The sequence below is a fragment of the Myotis brandtii genome, unplaced genomic scaffold, assembly GCF_000412655.1.
Source record: "Myotis brandtii unplaced genomic scaffold, ASM41265v1 scaffold123, whole genome shotgun sequence".
In the NCBI taxonomy this organism is placed as follows: Eukaryota; Metazoa; Chordata; class Mammalia; order Chiroptera; family Vespertilionidae; genus Myotis; species Myotis brandtii.
Window position 1 is genome coordinate 3490401 of NW_005354291.1, and position 20999 is coordinate 3511399.

General features: G+C 39.6%; 1 protein-coding gene across 1 annotated transcript in view; it reads left to right on the forward strand.

Moving 5' to 3' along the window:
- The first annotated feature begins 38 nt into the window (after positions 1–38).
- PKIB (protein kinase (cAMP-dependent, catalytic) inhibitor beta) overlaps positions 39–20999 on the forward strand; it is a 65989-nt gene continuing 45028 nt past the window's right edge. Inside the window, exon 1 of the mRNA XM_014533761.1 lies at positions 39–95. The gene's annotated coding sequence lies outside the window, so the exon portion shown is untranslated. The remainder of the gene's footprint in view (positions 96–20999) is intronic.

A 20999-nucleotide genomic window follows, 5' to 3' on the forward strand; every position in this document is an offset into this window, starting at 1 on the left:
AATAATTCCAGTTTTCTGTCTTCAATTATGCAGTGGATACTTGGAGAGGAGTGCCACAATGATAGCATTTGGAGAGAAGTGTTTCCCGTTCTAAGGTAGAGTATGGTGCAGGAAAGATTGTTTTCTTAATCTCCCTCCAGCGTAGCTCTGCTTTTCTAATGCTGGGACCCCAGAACAAGTGGGGCAGGAAAATGTATTATGATCAATGAACAATGAAATGAAGAGGAAAAGGTGGTTTTTTTGTGTGTGTGTGATATCAGCCTGGACTTTGACAATCAATTCACATGAACACTAACAAAACAGTGATTTTTTTTTTCTCTTGGATTCTAGTAGGAAAATTTACAAGACTCCAAGTCCCAAAATAGCTCATGAAAAGAGTAACCAGCAGGCCCATGAACTTCCTAGTCTTCTGGTTTATATCCATTCTGTCTCCGTGTCCATTGGCAATGGGTTGATTCGTGGCCACTGCTGTTCCTCCTGAGGCCCCTCACTCTGCTCCAGGTCTTTCTGCTAGTGGTCCCTCGGCTGACATGGACCATCCCCAACCCTGCCTCTGTCTCAGCTGTGGTGCCCTTTAGTTTCCACGATCAAATTGCCCAATGTTCTGCATTCCGCCACGTTTCCCCTCCTTTCCAACCTGACCATTGTCCTTGGATCAGGTTTGTTTCTTCCACTCTCTTTACCCATCAACTCTAAAGAGGTTCTTCCCTCTCTGACACAAGGACTAGGACTGTTAATAATTTAGGTGGCATTTTATCAGGAAACTTAGAGGTCTTGGTCTTGGGTGTTGGCTAACAGCCATCATCAATGCTCTTTTTATAAGAATTCATGAAGTTATATCCTCGGCAGATCTATCCTGCTGGCCCATGAGACATGCCTGAAAATGCCTGAATCTAAATAATAATAAATATTATTATAGAGTTTAGATCCTAGCTTCAACCCCTCCCCCCCCAAACAAATACTGGTTTAAGCATGACTCTTTGTTTGTGCATAGATATATATTTAGTTTATATATTATTGACCATCCTCAGAAAAAAGGCCTAGATGTAGCCAAAAGAAATGCATAAAATGTTTTCTTCTCATGAGTAATAAAAGCAAAAGAGAGGCTTAGACATTTTGTGTTAAATAAGTATAACAAAATCAAACAAGCACAAACCTAGAGATCAAGAAATAAATCTTGTTAATTTTCATGCTAGCCTGGCTGTCACTTTTTGAAGACTGTTAAAGAACTATTTGAAAGTGGTGAGTTCTGGAGGGTAAAATGGGTGACAAAACAAAGAAAACAACCAACAAACAAAAGAGCAGAACAGACAACCCTTGCAAAGGAGAGGAAAAAATATATACAAAGAATGGAGGTGGTCATTGACAGTTTAGCACTAATTGGTAGTGATCACAATATAATCTCCATTTAATGTTCACAGTGTCTGCAAACTCTCATTCCTTTATTCAGTATTTATTGAGCCCTTACCCCATTTACCCTGTGCCGGCACCTTTCGGAGCACTGAGGATATGGAGTGTAGATGCTTTGCGCTAACCCAGGGTTTGTGAACTGGAGATGCTGACCAAGAAAAAAACTGACTACAGGTCTGTGAGGGACTAAGAGCATCATGTCAGGAGTGACTGACTGATGGTTAGTACCTGGGGAAATCTTAGGGATGACATGTTAACTTTGTTCAATTATATGAGGACTATCATCTGTTCTGTGTGATTGAGAAGGCAAAGCTTGGTTGAGTGGATGGGAATGAGAGGAAGACACATTTTTATTTAATCAAAGAAATGGCTGCCTGTAATTATAAGAAGCTACCCCTGGTAACAGAGATGGTTCCAGAAGCTTGGTCCCACTAGGAAGGAGTGTGGCACAGGGGATTTGCCTATGGGGTGGTGACAGGTTGAGGATGGAAGGTTGGTAATGAACTCATCCCTGAGGACAAAGGTTGCAAGAAATGTTATTGAGCTCATTAATGGGAAGGACTCCCCTGATGACAATATATTGAAGGACTCTCAGGCTGCTATGGAGTCAAGCCGACCAGCTTTGCCCTTCACTCCTGGACCTTGGCCAACTTTCTCATCTCTGTGTCTTAGTCCCTACATCAGAGAAATGGGGATAGTAATAGTATATGTCTCACAGGACTGTAGTGAGAACTGAATAAAATAATGAGTGTAAATGAACTAATTTAAAATGTTTAGCCTATACTAGGCATGCAATAAATGGGACTGTTATGGGGACCTGGAGTCTTGTCTTGGGAAACACTTAGACTGCCTCAAACAATCCAGAAAGTTAAAATGATACCCATTAATGTAGTAAGTCCCTCTCTCCCTGTCCTGGGGTTTGTAAAAACAAAATCTTTCTAAAATGTGCAGTGAGAGATAGTAAGCGCATGACATTAAAAAGCAAATTGGGCCGCCAGACCGGCGTGGCTCAGTGGTTGAGGGTCAACCTATGAACCAGAAGGTCACGGTTCAATTCCCGGTCAGGGCATGTGCACAGATTGTGGGCTGGATCCCCAATGGAGTGTTGCAGGGGTGCAGGAGGCATCCAATCAATGATTCTCATCATTAGTGTTTCTATCTCTCTCTTTCCCTTCATTTCTGAAATCAATAAAAATATATTTAACAACCCCAAAACAATTTGGGCCAATTGTTGCATTTTGTTAGTATTTGCTTATTTGTTCTGTTGTTGGAAAGATTCCCTTTTCAGCTCAGTCTGTAACTCTTTGAATTATGCTAAGGGACCTATATTGTCACCCTCCATTTGTTGTACCAGAAAGGATATGGGACAGTGTGCAATGGCCTGTTCAAAGAAAGCCGGCTCATGCACTTGGATGAATTTGAGTTGCTGGGGCTTTGGCTGTAACTAAGTATCTGTGTTGCAATCAGTTTCTGTGTTTTAGTCATGTTGTTGGTATTGACCATTGAAGAATTTGAATTAGCCATTAAGAAAGCCAAAAGGTGGTTGTGCTATAGCCTGGTTATGCCAACACAAGCCAATGAAACAATTTGTGATTGCCTGTAACATCAACTCAAAAGACTGGTAGACTGCAAGTTGTGTTTACCAGCTGCAATAAATGAGCCATTTCCATACTCTGTTCACTTTCCCAGGTCTTTCTTGATTAGCTCCACCTTCTCTTTGATTCACTGGTCCATGTTCTGTTTTATATTATAGTATTTATATTTTAGACATTTAAACAAGACAGAGAAGAACAAAGAATAAAATCAACTCCCACCTCTCAGAATTGACTTAAAATACTTTTAAAGTAACAAAATCCTACAATTAGTTAAGTCTCCTTTCAGAAGCATCTATAAATTAGTGTATATTGTTCCAATCCATTTTATACTTTTGCCCATGTATTTATGCAATCATTTGAATATTTAGTCCTGGTTGTGTTTTTAAATTTTACAAAAATAATACCACATTGCTTTTTAGAAACACAATGTTTTTGAGATCTGCATAGTTATATATAGTTACAGCTCTGTTCTCCCTGGTGAAATGTCTGTTTTCCTTGATAAGACATTTGCTATTCACATCTGGTGATCATGGATGACAGGATGTTATTGCTGGAAGAGTTAGGAGAAAACATCCTTCTAATTTATGTCTTTATGTATTGTCAACACTGAGAACTTTTGAAAATGACAAAAACTAAGCCAAATGGGAAGTTGGGAAAATGTAAGTAAACTAGGACTCTCCCAGGAAGTCACAATGGAGGATTAGCCTGCATCTGAAAAAAACAGGGTTGTGGGAGGGAAATGACTTTCTGAGCAGCACAGTTGGTTTAATGCAGTCCTTGAAATACTCAGCCCCAGTCTCCAAAGCAAACAATTGCTTGTGGTAACATCCAGAAGATATATACCTTTCCAGCCCATTGTTCTTTTCATCATGCTGTTTCTTATGTTTAAAAACGATGCAGAATGTGCATAGCCCATGGACATGAGCAGTAGGGTAGTGAAGACCTGGTTTGGGGGGAGGTAGCAGCTAGGAGGAGGGGGTAAAGGGGGAAAAATGGGAGATATCTGTAATACTATCAACAATTAAATAAAATATTTAAATGCCCCCCCAAATAAAATACTAAAATATATATATATGTAGAGAAGTAAGATAATGGATTCTTAAGGCTACCTCATCAAGGAAATGCCTAATATCCTGCCTTCAGAATGGCTAGTTACAGTATGGTTTTAATCCATTTTTTTTCCTTATGCTTGCTTTCTCCCTGCTCAGAAAAATCTAATTACTGTCTCTTTCCACTGGATAAAGTCCCATTTGTTGCAATAGGTAGCAAAGTGTGGCCAGGTAAGTCAGGTTTCCTTGGTGATCAGAAGTCATCTTTTTTCCACTTATTTGTCAGCTTAGCTTTGCCCTAGTTGTCTTGATAACAGCTGGCTAGCTAATGAATGTGGCATATCTGTTTCTGCAAGGTTTGGGTGTGCCAAGATTGTATGGGAGACAGAGAACTGACTCATTAATTAACCAGGGGTTTTGGTTCCAACTCAGGTCTGCAGTTTCCTGTCCCAGGCCCAGTCTCAGGTGTTTTTCATAGTAGGGTGATATTGTAATTATGTCATTTATAGTACATGGAGTTAGGACAAATCAGTCATTTCATTTTTATTTTAAATTTCTAATACAACTCCTAGGATCAAAAGTCTTGCAAATAATTTTTAAATTTCACTAATTTCAATTTTGTTATTATTTTTTAAAGTTGTTTTATACATTTATAAGATAAACGAAACCAGTATTCTTGACTACCTGCTGGAAATATAATATAATTGCTAAAGTACTCTATGTAAGATAAATAATACATTGAAAGTAAAGATTTAACATGTGTTAAGTATCAAGTACCTAATTATGTACTTATAAAATTGGGTAATTTTATTAATTTTCAAATAAATTCAGCCTGTAAAATCCTAATGTACAGAGGGTTGAGAACACATGCTATTTTTGATTGATGTCAACCTTTTATTCTACATTGTACATAGCATAGAAATTGTAACTATAGTCATAAAAAATAAAAATCCATTGGTGGGGGAGTATAAGTGCTTGTGGTTATTTTAAACACAACCCTAAAAGTCAAGAATATAACATTTGAAAAGATGAAACCATTGTCCAAAAGCTGCACATGAGCTGATTTTTGTTATTTGTCTCTGATGGTGCATCTTTACATTTCCGAAAGACATCATGAATACTTTAGCCGCTGATTATTATTAAAGCCATCCGTGTATAACAATTCCATATGCGGAGACCTGGCTGCTGCAGGGTGGCCGAAAGGACGATGTCCCTCAAAGTCATATAAACATTGTCCGTCTGTGAAGGCTCCTCTTTGGTTTCGTTTAGTTCGTGGTTGTATGTTACTTGTGTGCCATGTGCAACATGGCTTCACTTTGTGAGCTGACTGCTAGGGGGTCACTGAAAATGAGCCACTTCACTTAAAATTATCCTTTATGTTAGTTTGTGGTGCTTGAGTATTTAAATGCATAGCATAGCGTAATCACATCACATCACTTTGTAATTTCAACAAGTACACTATAATAGTTCTTTGACTGTTTCTCTTATGGCAGTTTACTAGCCCATTATATGGGCGTTTGTAGTCTTTCTGACACGAGGTGAATGTTTAAATGACACAAAAGATTTTGTTGAAAGAGCACTGAACGATGTAAGTTTAATCTCTGTTCTATACCTTGCTTCGCTACCATCTAGCTACATGAGTCTTATGAAGTCATTCAGAGGTACAGAACGATGCACTGGATCGAATCACTGATTGCCAAATTTGAGTCCCACTTACCAGCTGTTTAATAAGGGCCATTTATTAGCTGTTGGTCCTCAGGCAAATTACCTCACCTCTCTGTCTCCAGGTTCCCATCTGTAAAATAGAACTGACAATAGTACCTACCTTATAAAGTTATTAAGAAGATTAAATCAGTCTCTATTTGTGAAGTACTTAGCATAGTGCCTATATGACTATTTAATAAAACTTTAACGTAATTGGATTTCATTGGATTTGATGTCTCTAAGAGTCCACTTTGAAGATTCCATTATTTTAAGTTTCTGTTTCTTGCCTTTGTTTTGAACACACCTTTAACTTACTAAACATGCTGGTGAGGACATTGTTTTTATGTAGAGTGGTAGTGGCTATGTGTTTAACCATCGATAATTTTTTGTCATTTGTTTTAACTTAAGGTCCATGTGTAACTAAAAAATTGCTTTGAAATCTAGGCAAAAATCTATATACAGTATCTCATAGTTGTGTAGATGCGAGAGCCCCTGTAACTGGGCTTAGAACTTGTTTTCACATTGTGTGGACATTTTCTTTACCTTCTAAAGGGTTAATGTCACTTATTTCATTTTTCAATTTCTGTCTTTATAAATATTCTATTGGATAACAGTCTATTTGGAAAACAATGTGATGATTGCTTTTCACCTCTGTGGTATCAGTGAAAATATTTCACTGTTTATCAGTTTTCTTTAGAACAGGTTGGTACATGACTTCTATCTTTTTGTCTTGTCACACACCCATAACTCTTTGTGAAACAATCCACAGTCTCTTTTAATCGAGCTTGATACCTGTTAAGTTGAAATATTTTGTAGGCCATATAGCAGTCTTACTTCAGAATAAGAGATTGGTGGTAGATGGATGGATTCGTTTGTTTGTCAAAGACAGGACATGCCCACCAGCGTGAAAGAGACCATTGAAACTGGAACTCATATCCGCTGATGGGAGAAAGTCCAGCCAAGATAGTGGGCTTATTATTTAGAGAGAATGATGACGGCAACAGGAGGAGGCAGTCCTGACAGGCAGGGGGTAGGAATCCAGGAAAGCCAGCAAGGTGTAACAGATGGTGTCCCAGCTTGTGGGTAGGCCCTGGTGACACAGAGTCTGGAAGCAGGCACTAGATATCCAGGCAGATAAACAGAGAGTCTGATCACAGATAGTGGGAGTCCAGGGTTGGGGCTGGGGCTGGGGCCTGATATTCAGAGGCCCATTTTGGAGGGAGTTGGAGAACATGGTAATCCCAGGGAATGAGCACTGACTTAATTTGGTGCGAAGTGAGCCCTTTGATCAGAGGCAATGCTGTGTGGAATACCATGATGATGAATAAGGCATTCTGTAAATGTATGGATGGTAGTTTTGGCAGCAGTAAAGAAAATTGATATCCAGAGTGTCTGTTGCAATACGAATAAAACTTTTCCCTTTCTGTGATGGAAGCAGTCCAGTATAATCAGTCTGCCACCAGATAGCTGGCTGATCATCCGTGTGCCATATTGGGAACTCAGTGTTGTATCTGCTGCTAGCAGATTGTGCACTCAGCGGTGGCTGTGGCCAGGTCCACCTTGATGAGAGGAATTCAGCGTTATTGAGCCCACGAATGATCTTTACCTCGGCCTTGATGACTATTATTCATATGCCCATTGGGCAATGACAGCAGTGTCTGGGGAAAAGGCACAGTTTGCACAAAATAGGTCGTCCTATCCATTTCACCATTAAAATCCTCCTGTGCTGAGGTGACCGTTTGGTGAGCATCCACATAGGACACATATATGTTTATGTTCTTTGCCCACTAAGAGTGGTCTAGTCACATCTACACAGTGGAATACTACGCCGCTATAAAAAAGAAGGAACTTTTACCATTTGCAACAGCATGGATGGACCTGGAGAGCATTATGCTAAGCTAAATAAGCCAGTCGGAGAAAGATAAATATCACATGGTCTCACTCATATGTGGGATATAATGATCAACATAAACTGATGAACAAGAATAGATCCAGAGACAAATGGTAGGGAGGTGGGGGGGTTAGAGAGCAACCAAAGGGCTTGTATGCATGCATATTAGCATAACCAATGGACACAGACACTGGGGTGGTGGGGGCTTTCCCGGGGTGGGAATGGGTGAGGGGGAGTGGAGGAGGGTCAATCGGGGGAAAAAGGAAATGTATGTAAAACCTTAGACAATAATAAAATAAAAAAAAGTGGTCTATTCATATACCTCGTCCCAAATTTTCTTTTCACCAATTTTCCAATTATTTTCTTCCCAAATTACTATCCAGTCATGTCATTAGCCACAGCCTGTCAGTTAGTACAGTTTTGTACCTCTGGCCATTTCTCTCCCCAGTCAAATGAATACCTAGAATCACTGTTCAAAGTTCTGCTCCCTGGGAGGGTTTCCCTTCACCATTGTCCTCCAGGATGTATGACAAAGGGGCTGGCATGCAACAACTGTCCACTTTCAGGGGGTGCCCACACATTGTACAGAACGAGGCTCAAGTTTTCTCTTCCTCCATCAACTAGTTTTAGGGAACTCCCCATGAGGCAATAGGTATGGGCTGATAGAAGGCAATATAGTAGAAGGGGCCATGGACATTTGGGCCACTTTGATAATTTTCCTTTCCCCAATGCATAGTTACCTTAGTAAATAGTTGTTACAGGCTCTTTTGGAGACGGCTAGGAGAAAGGTCAACAATGTGAATTTTTGACAGTATAGCAGGTTTTCAAAGGAGCCAGCTTTCCCTTCATTTAAGGGGCTCTCGGTCTATAAAGTAGGTCAGGACTATGAATTGACTGAGAGGTTGTGACTCTGTTTTGATCATCAAAATAGGCATCTGTTCACTTGTCCCAGAACTCATATGCTTATACAGATCAAGTAAGAATTTTTTAAATTGCCCATCTATTTATTTTCTAGGGACACCATAATCAACTAGCCATACCCTTGGTCTCTCTTTGCAAGTCAGATTATTCTGATTATTGCTTTGGCTCGGCTGTCCATTATAGTAACCACATCTACCTTGTCTTTGAAAATTGCCCATCTATTTTCTAGGGACACCACAATCAAGTAGCCATATTCTTGGTCTCTCTTTGCAAGTCAGACTATTCTGATTATTGCTTTGGCTTGGCTGTCCATTATAGTAACCACATCTACCTTGTCTTTGGTGAATAAGGGCTGCAACTTGCCCCTGCCACCCTGGCATCCAGTTATCCCCATTGCATTCAGAAATCCAAGTTCAATGGCAGCGTTTTTTACTGCAATTTCTGATCTGTAGAGAAGTGTGACCACAGAGTTCCTCAAGGATGCTGGGGCTCTCTTCACAAATTCATTTCTTTCAGGGTAGGTACTCCAGAGGTAGGTGAACAGGTTTAACATGATAAAGCCACTTTAGCATCTATTTTACAGTATACCAAGGTGCTCAGTTTTGGCATTTTGACTTCCACAATGATCCAACACCCTTACTATCCATGTACACACTGATTCCCCAGATAGGTTTCTGTCTGTATAAATTGGAAAAACTATGCAGGTGTTCTGACATTTAGCACACTTCCTCATGGACTATGTACCTCACCCTTTGGGGTCTACTAGACAGAGTCCAGCTGTAATTCTAAAAGCAAAGAGAGGTGGCCCTGTTCGCTCCCAAGGAGACTCAGCATTGTCTTTCAAGGTAGGGAGAGGCTAGTACAGGTTCTTCAGGCAAAGTAGGGCTTGACCTCCTCAGACAGAAGTGAAAAGGTGCCTTTTACTGGCAAAGATGACTAAGAAGAATTTAGTGGTTTGATATCTTCAGCTTCTTTGGGATTTTTCAGAAGTCTCTATTCCAATTTTCTGATCCAATTCTTTCCCACCCAATGCCCTCACTTTAACGGAAGCTGTTCTGCAAGATTGGGAATTCAGTTTGTGTTGTAATTCAAAAATTTAGAGGATAAGTTTTGGCGTTTGAAATCTCAATCCTGCAGCTACAGGAAATACAGGTTTCTTTCTAGTTGGACATAGAAGCTTTCAGCCATGTATATGGAGCTTGAACTGAGAATTTCAAGCCCTGAGCTCATTGTTTTAGTTCCCTTCTTCTACAGCATGGTTAGGAGGAACAGGCCAAGGAAGAGATGACATGATGATGGTTTATGTGATTATGGAGGCTGGTTAGGCAAGTCCAAAATCCATAGGACAGGTGGGCAGGATGGGAAAATTCTGGCAGTAACTGAAGCCACAGTTGATAGGTGAAATTTCTTCTTCCTCAGGGAAACCACTGTTCTGTTCTTTCAACTGATTGGGTTAGGCCCACCCAGATTATTGAGGATAATCTCCCCTATTTAAACCAATTAATTATAGATGTTCATCACATCTATAACATTTTTTTACAGCCGAAACCGGTTTGGCTCAGTGGATAGAGCGTCGGCCTGTGGACTGAAGGGTCCCAGGTTCAATTCCGGTCCAGGGCATGTACCTGGGTTGCAGGCACATCCCCAGTAGGGGATGTGCAGGAGGCAGCTGATCAATGTTTCTCTCTCATTGATGTTTCTAACTCTCTCTCTCTCTCTCCCTTCCCTCTCTGTAAAAAAATCAATAAAATATATTTAAAAAAAATTTTTTTACAGCATCATCTAGATTACTGTTTGAATAACTGGGGACTAGAGCCTAGCTGAGCTGACACATTAAACTGACCAATCCAATAGTTAATCTCTGACAATCAGCACCTCCCTCTTCCACTAGGTGCCTTTCCCAGCTTCCATTTGTGATCACCTCTGTCTTATTTTAGACCAAATAATCTTGGTGCCTGAGGCCAAATTCCTTCTGTTGCCTCTCCCAGGCTTTCCCAAGCTCTAATCCTGAAGATCTGAGGATATGGAACCAAAATGGACATGGTACTTGCTGTCATGGGAGTTACTGGTAATAGTCTAGTAGGGAAGACAGACATACTAAACATAGAAATAGCTGCTAATTGTCATGAGTGTTATGGGGGAGGGGGGTAATGTGGATTGTTTGAAAGCATAAACTTACTACTTATAGTGCTAACAAAAGTCACTTAATTTTTTAAAAAAATTGGATAACTGTTATAAGAAAATTCATAGGAAAATAGTCATTTTAGGTTTTACTCTTCTATTTATAAAACACTGAGAAACATTTATGTTCTGTCCAGCTATAAGGCTTTGAAACTTAGAAACTAAAGAAGGTGCTTGAAATTGCAAAATTTGAGCTCAATGACAATAGTATTATATTTTTTTTTCTTCCCTTGATAGTAATTTATCTTATATGGCATTGTGAGTTTTTTGTTTGCCTGGGTTTGTAATATTCTTAGGAATTGTTTTTTTTTCTTTCTTTTTAACTAGGAATTTCAGGTTTAGCACCTGCAAATTTTATACCTAAAAACAATTGTTTATTGAGCTATTGTCTGTGCCAGCAGAATCTGACCAGTGTAAGGCCTATCGCCATTAAATAACAGATCCAGTAAGCCTGTTGCATAAAAGAATATTGTGTTGTAGAAATCATATCATCAAACTTTAAATGATCTTTTTGAAAATAGCAACAATAGCATAAATCTCATTTTTGTTTTCGGTAAACCAAACACTACAACTTTTTCTTTTGCCTTTTTTTAAAATTTATTTTTTTAATTGTCTAAAGTTTTACATATGTCTTTTTTCCCCCCCAATTGACCCCTTCCCCCCAGCCATTCCCACCCCAGGCAAGCCACCACCGCCCCAGTGTCTGTGTCCATTGGTTATGCTAATATGCATGCATTCAAGTCCTTTGGTTTAAGCATATCCTATCTAATAATAGACAAACATGGTAATCTACCGTACCTTTGCTACGCCTCCCATTGGCTAATCAGCAAGATATGCGAATTAACCGCCAACAAAGATGGCGGTTAATTTGCATATGTAGGCACGAAGCATTCGAGCGAAGACTGAAGGCAGCTCTGGCCAGAGCAGCGAGGGCTGTGAAGGCGGCTCCGGCTGGAGCGAAGGCCTGGGTCCCGGGTGCCGGAGGAAAACCGGTGCCGGCCGCCAGGGGAAGGGAAGGCCTATTGCACGAATCTTTTCGTGCAACAGGCCTCTAGTTTTTGAATAATTGGCAAGTATCAGTTCATAGGGAATTGAATGAAATTTGTTTACTTAAATATATTTTAAATATAGTACTTGAATTTGAGAAAAATAAATTTGCCTAGCTATTGTGGCAAGAAATTGTTCCTATAACATCACGGAAAGCTTCTTAGACAAACTGATTTGTCAGTGCTGAGATCAGTGTGTCAGCTGGCTGGTCTCACTCCTCTGACCCTGGCCACATGATGTAGCAGGACCACCGAGTTACAGCTGTAGACATGCAGCCCGCCAACCAGAAGCCCAGCTGGGAGGAACGAGGGAGCAAGGAGGCTGATGGAGAAGTTGGGACTCTTGCTGGTGGAAGAGAAGGGAAGCAAGAGCATCCCAACATTGTAAGATGTGATATTGAGAATGTAGAGGTAGAAATGGCATGTGGGTAAAAAATCATTTATCAACGAAGACAAGGTCACCGGTGATCCATATGTTTGCTCCAAGGCACACAATATATTTGCCACATATAGCTTGACTGGGTTCACCTCTTCAGAGAGGCTGTCTCTGAACTCTTCCCCTAATTTAGATTGTTCTTGAGTTCTCATTATTCTCTAACAACCAACTTACCCCCTTTATAGCCTTCATGAAAACTGCAAAATATGTTCTATTATCTCCCTTAGTCTTTAGGTCAGTGGTTCTCAACCTTCTGGCCCTTTAAATACAGTTCCTCATGTTGTGACCCAACCATAAATTTATTTTCGTTGCTACTTCATAACTGTAATGTTGCTACTGTTATGAATCGTAATGTAAATATCTGATATGCAGGATGGTCTTAGGCGACCCCTGTGAAAGGGTCGTTCGGCAGCCAAAGGGGTCGCGACCCACAGGTTGAGAACCGCTGCTTTAGGTTCTTGTCTTTTTTGTTTACCACATTACCTACCCCCACACTAGCTTCTAGTTGTTCAGTCCTGGTTGTTAAATAAATAAATGACAATGAAAACTTTCAATTGGTTGCTCTTGGCTTTTCCCTTTATCCAACGTGAGTTTAACATTGCTGCTCTTGGCTACTTGTTTCTTTGAAGCTCTCATAAAGGTCACCCAAATGTTCAGAAATGCTTATGTTCGTTTTGTTTTGCTTTCTGGAGTGGTTATTCAGTTGACTTGCAATAGGTGTTGGTGATTGTTTACACCCAAAGTGAACCTGTTCTTCATAATTTAGTATCGTGATTTATGTTCATGTCAATAGTTACTTTTTATTGATACCAATGATGGATGTTAAGGTGATATTTTAGAGCTAATTTAGCTTTAGTTTTCAGGGCAATGTGTAGAATGAATAGTGAGGGGAATATATGAGAGAATGATTACAGAAAGTATTTGGATTGTCTCTTGCTTTGGGGATGTCTGCAGGCTGCTTCCTTTTCCATCATAGTTAAGCAAGGGCTGCGTGGGATCTTTCTTACATTGGTGTTTCCAGCAAACTGTATTGATATTTATTGAGCTCTCTTCAGCTTTGTGTTTCTAAGCTTTGAAAGATGAAGGAGTAATTAAATTTAAACATTGGCTCTTGCCCACATCTAAAAGCATTTATGCTACCAATAAAAGTCCTCTCACTACAGGTTCACAGATGCAGAAACCATGCAGCTCTTGCTAGAGCAATTAAAGGACATAACTAAAGATAAGGGCTTTGTCAAATATCCAACATGTGCTGGTGTACATGTTAACCTTAAAAAAAAACACAACACTCATAGATTATAGTTCTCTGCTATTGTCCCAAATCTCTAGATTAAGCTCTTTACATAATGTTGATTAGGATATGCATTAAAATTAAATTTAATATTTCGGACAAATTTTAAAGAAAAACCTGCCAGGACCCTTAGTTTACTAATTGGGAATAATTAGAAATGTTATGTACTTTTTATCTTCTAAAGGTCTCCAAAATGTTTTTGGAATACGTTGGTTTTGTGCTATGCTGGAGTACTTAGTAGGATATTAGACAAAATATTAGATATTATATGTGCAAAAGTGTTTTGGGTGATGTCATTTATTATCATGCCTTGACAACATCTGCACATATGGGAGTTGGATTAGTTACTATATAATTATGGTAATTGAATGATCCTTACTAAATGATGAGTCAAATTCAATTTACAAATTCAGAAAAGTAATGATATGTATGATATTTATAACTTTTGGCTACCTATTACTCTAAAATGGAGTAGGAAATATATTGCGTTGGCTGAGTGCTTTAAGATTATGACTTAAATATTATCCCTTGAGGTGCAATAAATCCAATCACCCAACTTTTATGTTTCACTAATTGCCTTCATTATTTGTACACTCATTTCACCTTTTCATCAAGCTTACAGTTATTGTTCTCATGATGTAATGTGCACATCACTATGGAAATTCAATGAGGTTGAGTTCCTTAGTGCTAGGGGCCCTCTGTGTGAAGCATTCTTTATAAATTAGTGCCAGGGGAGGGTCTCATGTTCTTGGCAAGAGCAGACCTGACTCAGGACCATGGCTGACTGCTACATCTTCTTACCTTTAATCTGAACCAGGGGGTCACTGACGACAAGGTGTCTGGAGGAAACAGGAGTCTCTTCAATAGGGAAGCTTCAGCATTCATTCTAATTGTGCCTTTGCCTCTTCACAGTTCATCACAAAATAAAGGAAGGCTATGTTGTAATCTCAGAGAAGTGGGAATTAAGGAGATATTCCCATGAATGGATTTGGTCAACTTTGGATGTGATTAAACATGAACAGTGCAGTTTCAGAACCATAAGGCACAAACATTACTAAAGGCAAATGGGAGGGTTTATTCTATGAGGAGATGGAGTGAAAATAAATCAGATAACCATTAATGGATTTCTTATCCAGGAACCATTATTGAAACGGTCCCGGTGATATGTGCCCCTTCTGTCTTTGTTGCTTTGATGTGCTATTGAAATCACAGTCGCAAGGCTCAGAGAGAAAAGGCTGCTTTGGGGAGCAGTTTCAGGAAAGCATCAGTTCTAGTTTGTCAAAGCTCTAGGAAAATCCTTATCTCCAGAAAATAAGAAGGAGTAATAATTGGTTAGTGTGTTTGAGTTGGACTCAACACCTGAGTTTGAATCTTGATCCTAGCACTCCCAGCTTCAGCTTCTCATCAATGAATTGAGGATAATATCTTGAGAATGTTATTATTACTATATTGTTGCTAGTACTAATAATACTATTATTGTTCCTGTAAAACAGGGATTAAGCTCAGGCTCTGTAGTCAGGGAGAACTGGGATTAAATCCCCAAACTTTCTAAATGGGCAACCTTGGGTATTTACTTAGCCTCTATGAATTTAGTTTCATCCTTAAAATGGAGATGACATTGGTTCCTCCCCAATAGAGCTGTTTGAGGATAAAAGACAACAAAATTATGAGTTCCTGGCTCATTTGAGGCACTTGATAATGCTAGATATTTATATTAACAATGGCAGTTATTAATTTATTTAATATTCATTCGATGAAGTTTTATTAAGCACCTACTTACCATCTGCTTGGCACTCTTCTAGATACTGGAGACATAGTATTAAGTACAACAGAATCATGGCCTAATGGAACTAACATTTTATAAAAATATTAAACAGTAGGCTTGAATTTTTTAATCAAAACTATTTTTTATGAACAAAAGCTAGACTTTACCAAATGGAAGCCAGATGGACTTTTCAAATGAATAAAGATGTTTTATTTGCATATTATTTACATGAAAATGGGTGCGCTTCTAAATACTTTAAAATAATTTTTTCTTGATGTTTGAAGATCTCTGCCTCTCAGAATTTTATTTACTCTATTAGTTTAAATAACAAAATTATTGAGGCTTTATATACACACATAAAATACATCTGAATATTTTTAAATTTCTAGCCAGAGAGTTAGTACATAGTTTCAAAATCGTTGGCATCGGAATATTGAGCCCTTATCATGCTGTTTCCCTCAGGGAAACATTGGGAATGATGAATCTATTGATAAATCAAACGAAGTACAAAATCATCCTGCAAGGCCATTTGGATATTATATGATTTATCTATAGGTACTTGATTTATTTCCTCACACAAGTATGGGATAAGCTTTAACTTAGTGAAGGAGAATATCATTCTCCCATCACTAAGGCTCATGGCAAGGATTTCACATTTTGAAGGAAGACATTCTTAATTAGCATTTGAATTTCTAATTTAGTAAACTCAAGTCTCAAACCTTTTAGCTGTAAAGTTGTCTATGTATGTGACTAATATTGATTTAATGAAGTAGCAAGAGGGGAAATTGTAAATGCAAAAGTAAAGTAATTGGCAAATCTATTAGCTGAGATATTTCTGCTTATGCTATCTTGAGAAGACACAAATAAAGAAAAAAGTAAAAACCAAGGACCTTTTACATAGAAAGACACAGAGAATGACAGTCAGCAATAGAAAGAGCTGCACAAACAAGAAAAAATGAAAAACATTTATCCTGTGCAACATGATATTAAAATATTCTGAAGAACATGAAAATTAATCATCTACTTTAATTTGCCTTGACAAATGAGTTGGAAATGCCAAACAAATTTCTGGATGAGTGAGAAGACTAAGCACTTAGTCTTATGCTTATTTAATTCCAAAATATTCATGCCTTTTAGGCGTTCCAGTGATTACCATTCTAAACATATAATAAACTCCCTTGGCCATGAAGTCTAAGCAAAGAGGACATGATTGTGTCTATGGTTTAGTATATAAGAGAGCCGATCTATAGAATGCTAGAGTTGGATGGGGCCTTGGAGAAGAATACATTTAACTCTCTAATCTCAGTCCTCTAATTTCTGAGGTCCTATATGCCATCATCCGAATGAGTTGCCAATGAAGAGCAGAGGCAAAATTAGAGCCCAGGTCTTCTGAGAGCCTCCCCAGTGTTTTTCTCACCACATCATATTGTCTTTTCAATGCATAAGGCAACATGGGCTTCTCTGCTCTTGCCCACGTTCTCAACATCAATGAATGTGCATACAAGCGTGATACACCCACCATGTTTCCTGGGGCTTTCCTTATGCATGTTGCAATCCACTAGGTTCTGCTGTGTTCAGAAAACATATGAGTCCTCCAGCTTTGTTATTATTTAAGATTGCTTTGGTTACTTTACGTTCTGTGCATTCCAGTTGAATTTTAGAATCAGCTTGTCAATTTCTGCAGAAAAGCAGTCGAGAATTTTGCTGAGGCTTGTGCTTGAATTTGTATATCAGTTTGGGGAGTATTACCATCTTAACCATATTCAGTCTTCAGATCCAAAATCTTAGCTAATAAAGAGAGAATATGCTAATTGACCCTCACGCCATTGCAAAGATGGTGGCACCCACAGCCAATAAGGAGGGAATATGCTAATTGACTGTCCCACTCTCAAAGATGGCGGCACCCACAGCCAATAGGGAGGAAATATGCTAATTGACTATCATGCCCTCAAAGATAGCAGTGCCCACAGCCACAAGATGGCCAGCAGGGGAGGGCAGTTGTGGGCAACCAGGCCGGCAGGGGAGGGCAGTTGGGGTGACCAGGCCTACAGGGGAGGGCAGTTATGGGTGACCAGGCTGTCAGGGGAGGGTAGTTAGGGGCGACTGGGCTGGCAGGGGAGGGCAGTTGGTGGCAATTGGGCCCGCAGGGGAGCAGTTAGGCATCGATCAGGCTGACAGGGAAGTGGTTAGGGGGTGATCAGGCTGGCAGGCAGAAGCAGTTAGGGTCAATCAGGCAGGTGAGTGGTTGGGAGTCAGCAGTCCCAGATTGTGAGAGGGATCCCAGATTGGAGAGGGTGCAGGCTGGGCTGAGGGACACCCCCCCCCGCAGTGCACCAATTTCATGCACCAGGCCTCTAGTCTATCTATAAAAATCTACCTTTCTTTCATGGACCAATTTTGAGGTAGAGGAAAATCTCTAGTAACATTCTCCATCGCACTGTTCTTGGCAGAGCTTTGTTAAGTATCAGAAGGCATTCTTTTCCAACTTTGTTAATGACATAAGCCTGGAAGGGACGGCATTTGTAGAATTGATACTTAGTCCAGATTGATGAACTGAAATCAACAATATGAAATTTGTCAGCCTTAAAAGTAAATAACGATATTTAGGTTCAATATTTTAACTGCTTAACAACAGATTGGAAAAGGTTTTGAAAATACCAAATTATGGACAGTCGATATTTATTTCAGTTTGAGAAGCATGGAGGTGAGTGGAATCATTCTGCTGGAAATCAGGCTCTTTGCATTAAGCATGAATGCTCCTTTCATCACTTCTTTCACCAATGTTTGTATTGTCACGATTGCGTGGATTTCCTCATACGTGAAGGTCCACAAGATGATGTTATTTCAACTAGCGCAGTCCGCTCTGACAGCAGTAATCCTGCAATCCTAATATCGGCAACCACAAAATCAACCACCCAGGCAGATGATGTGACTGAACTAGCTGCGACAATCAGCAAGTGATTGATGTGTGGAGCAGAGCTTCAGCAGCAGCTGCTTCGCTGAGAGCTGGTTTCCGTGATTCACTCCTGCAGCTGCCATTTCTCTCAGAGCCAGATAAATCCTGACACGAACAAGCTGCTGTTCTAGGAGGTGTAAATTCAACTAGTAATTGAAAGTCACTGGCGTATGAGACAAGTAGTCATTCTCAAATTCAAAGAAGATCATTTTGGCATTCAGTCTATTTTTGTTGAGTTTTTGTCCTGTTCATCATCTTTCTGTCTTGACGTAAAGCACATCTAAATAAATTAAATCATCTCTAAAAAGCAAATATATTTAGTGTAAAGAACTTAGCGTGCCTCATCAACAACACTCTAGGGAAAAATACATCCTTGTAAAAAGTATGTTAAGACTTCCTTTCGTTCTAAATTTAGACTTTAATGACGTGAATAGTTTTTAAGTTCAGCTATGAGTGAGTGTCCCTTGGCCGACAATGCGGATGGCAGTTGTGAAGTGCGCAGACTGTAGGGCCTAAAGCAGCAGCCGGCTATAATTGCCTCTTCGGCTCTAAATGGACATGGATTAGAAAAGCGAACCCTCCCCCCCTTTTTTAAGTTGACCCATTTACCTGGATTTTTTAAAAATCCTCAGAATGACTACGATGACAACGACGACGACAGAAAGAAGCAAGGCTGAGCTGCACCACTAATGAAGACAAACAGGAAAACCAGGAATGAGCATTTCTGCCTGATCCTCTTTGTTGATGAACTAAGTATGAAATCTTAACTCAGTTTGCTTCTCAGAGGGTGTGCTTACGGATAGTGCCCAAGACTCACTCTTCAATAGGCCCTTTAAAATGAATTGATCTCTAAATGCTACTGCAGATTTTTTCTTTATGTGATTCAAAATCTGAAATCAACAGTCTGTATCTTATTTACAGAGACACATCTATATACTAGTACACAGCATGTTAAATAGTTAGCAAGGAAATATTCCCCTAAATAAGATTCCTCCAATACCTTTCTCTCTTATGCCTGCTTTCTTTAGACTACAGGAGAAAGAAATAGCAGTGACAGAATGTCAGGGCAAAGAAGATTCAAGAGCTTGCAGTCCAAGAAATAGCAGGGACAAAACACACAGGAATTCAGAGTTAGTTTCGAAAGGAAGTGGAGGTCAGGAAAAGTGAAAAAAGTTGGCTATAAAGTCAGTTCTATTAATGAAAAAAAAATTACAGAGCATTTAAAAATTTCACCGACCTTTTCTGGTCCTGTGTTGGTAACATTATTTAGAGGCAATCTGGTTTTAGATGGAGCTGAGTTGAGACTCCTTATTCCCCAATAGAGAAATGGCTTGAGATCCTGTGCTAGACAGTTAATCTTCTAACGTGCAGTTTCTCCTTTAGTACAAAGAACATCCTAATAATGACTCTTGTTTTTTAAGCACCATGTTAGACATTATACTAAGTACTTTTCAGGCATCGTCTCATTTAATCTTTATAACACTGTAAGGCTGAAGTTTTATTTCCACATTATAAATAAGGGAAGTTGGGCTGAAATTGCCCAAGTTATAGCTGTTACGCTCTAGAGCAGTGGTTCTCAACCTGGGCTGCAAATTAGAATCACCTGAGAATCTTTTTAAAATCCTGATTTCTGGGCCTCATGTGTACAGCATTACATGATCTTTAGTGTTAGAATCTCTCCCAGCTTTAGCCTTCTCTGACAAGACCCTAAGGCAGTGGTTCTCAACCTTCCTAATGCCGAGACCCTTTAATATAGTTCCTCATGTTGTGGTGACCCCCAATTTCATTGTTACAAATTGAACATAATTAAAGCATAGTGATTAATCACAAAAACAATATGTAATTATATATGTGTTTTCCAATGGTCTTAGGCGACCCCTGTGAAAGGGTCGTTTGACCCCCAAAGGGGTCGCGACCCACAGGTTGAGAACCGCTGCCCTAAGGACTGTCTGACTTCCTTTACCCAGTGTTGTCACCATTGACACTGCCTCTCAACCAGACTCAAGAAAGTTAACCTTGCAAAAGCCCTTAAAGCTCCTACAGGCCATCTGTGAAGGTACGGAAATTAAAAGTCCCGAGAGTTTAATGTTTTGTGAAAAGGTCATTTTCTAAGAGCATCTTGCCCTACTCGAGAGGGCACCACACTGTAATAATCTTTATTTTGAAAACAATTTTGAAAATTGGGGATCTAAGTTATTTTTGTACTCCTCCCCAGCTGCCACCTCTGTTCCTCTAGGAGTATGTCAGACAACTTTCTGGAAAATATGCAAGATGACAACACATTTAATGCTAGTCCTGAACTGCCAGCCTGCAAGGACATGTCTGTACTTTTTAAACAATCCTGCAATTGAACAGGTTTCTGGTCTTATCAAGGTGGGAGGGGAAGGAACATCTGGTGTTAAGATATAATGCTAATAGGAAGTCTTGTCAAAAACCACATAGAAAAAAATGTGGCATGTCCAAGGTGACCTCTAAAGTAGAGGCATCAACTCTACTTTCCCTCGTGTTTGCTCTTTGCTGCTCTTATGGGTTGACTTATCGAGCACCACTACCATTACTGAGTCAGTAGGCCTTTGTGTCAGGCAGACCTGGGTTCCAGTCTTGACACTGCTGGGCACTGGCTCTATGAAAACCTCAGGCATCCCATGGTATGGTATCACTGTTTACTTCTTAGGGCTTTTGTAAGGATTCAGTGAGAGAATATTAAGACATCTGGAAAGTCAGAAGCACCCAGCAAATTGTTTGTTCCCCCCA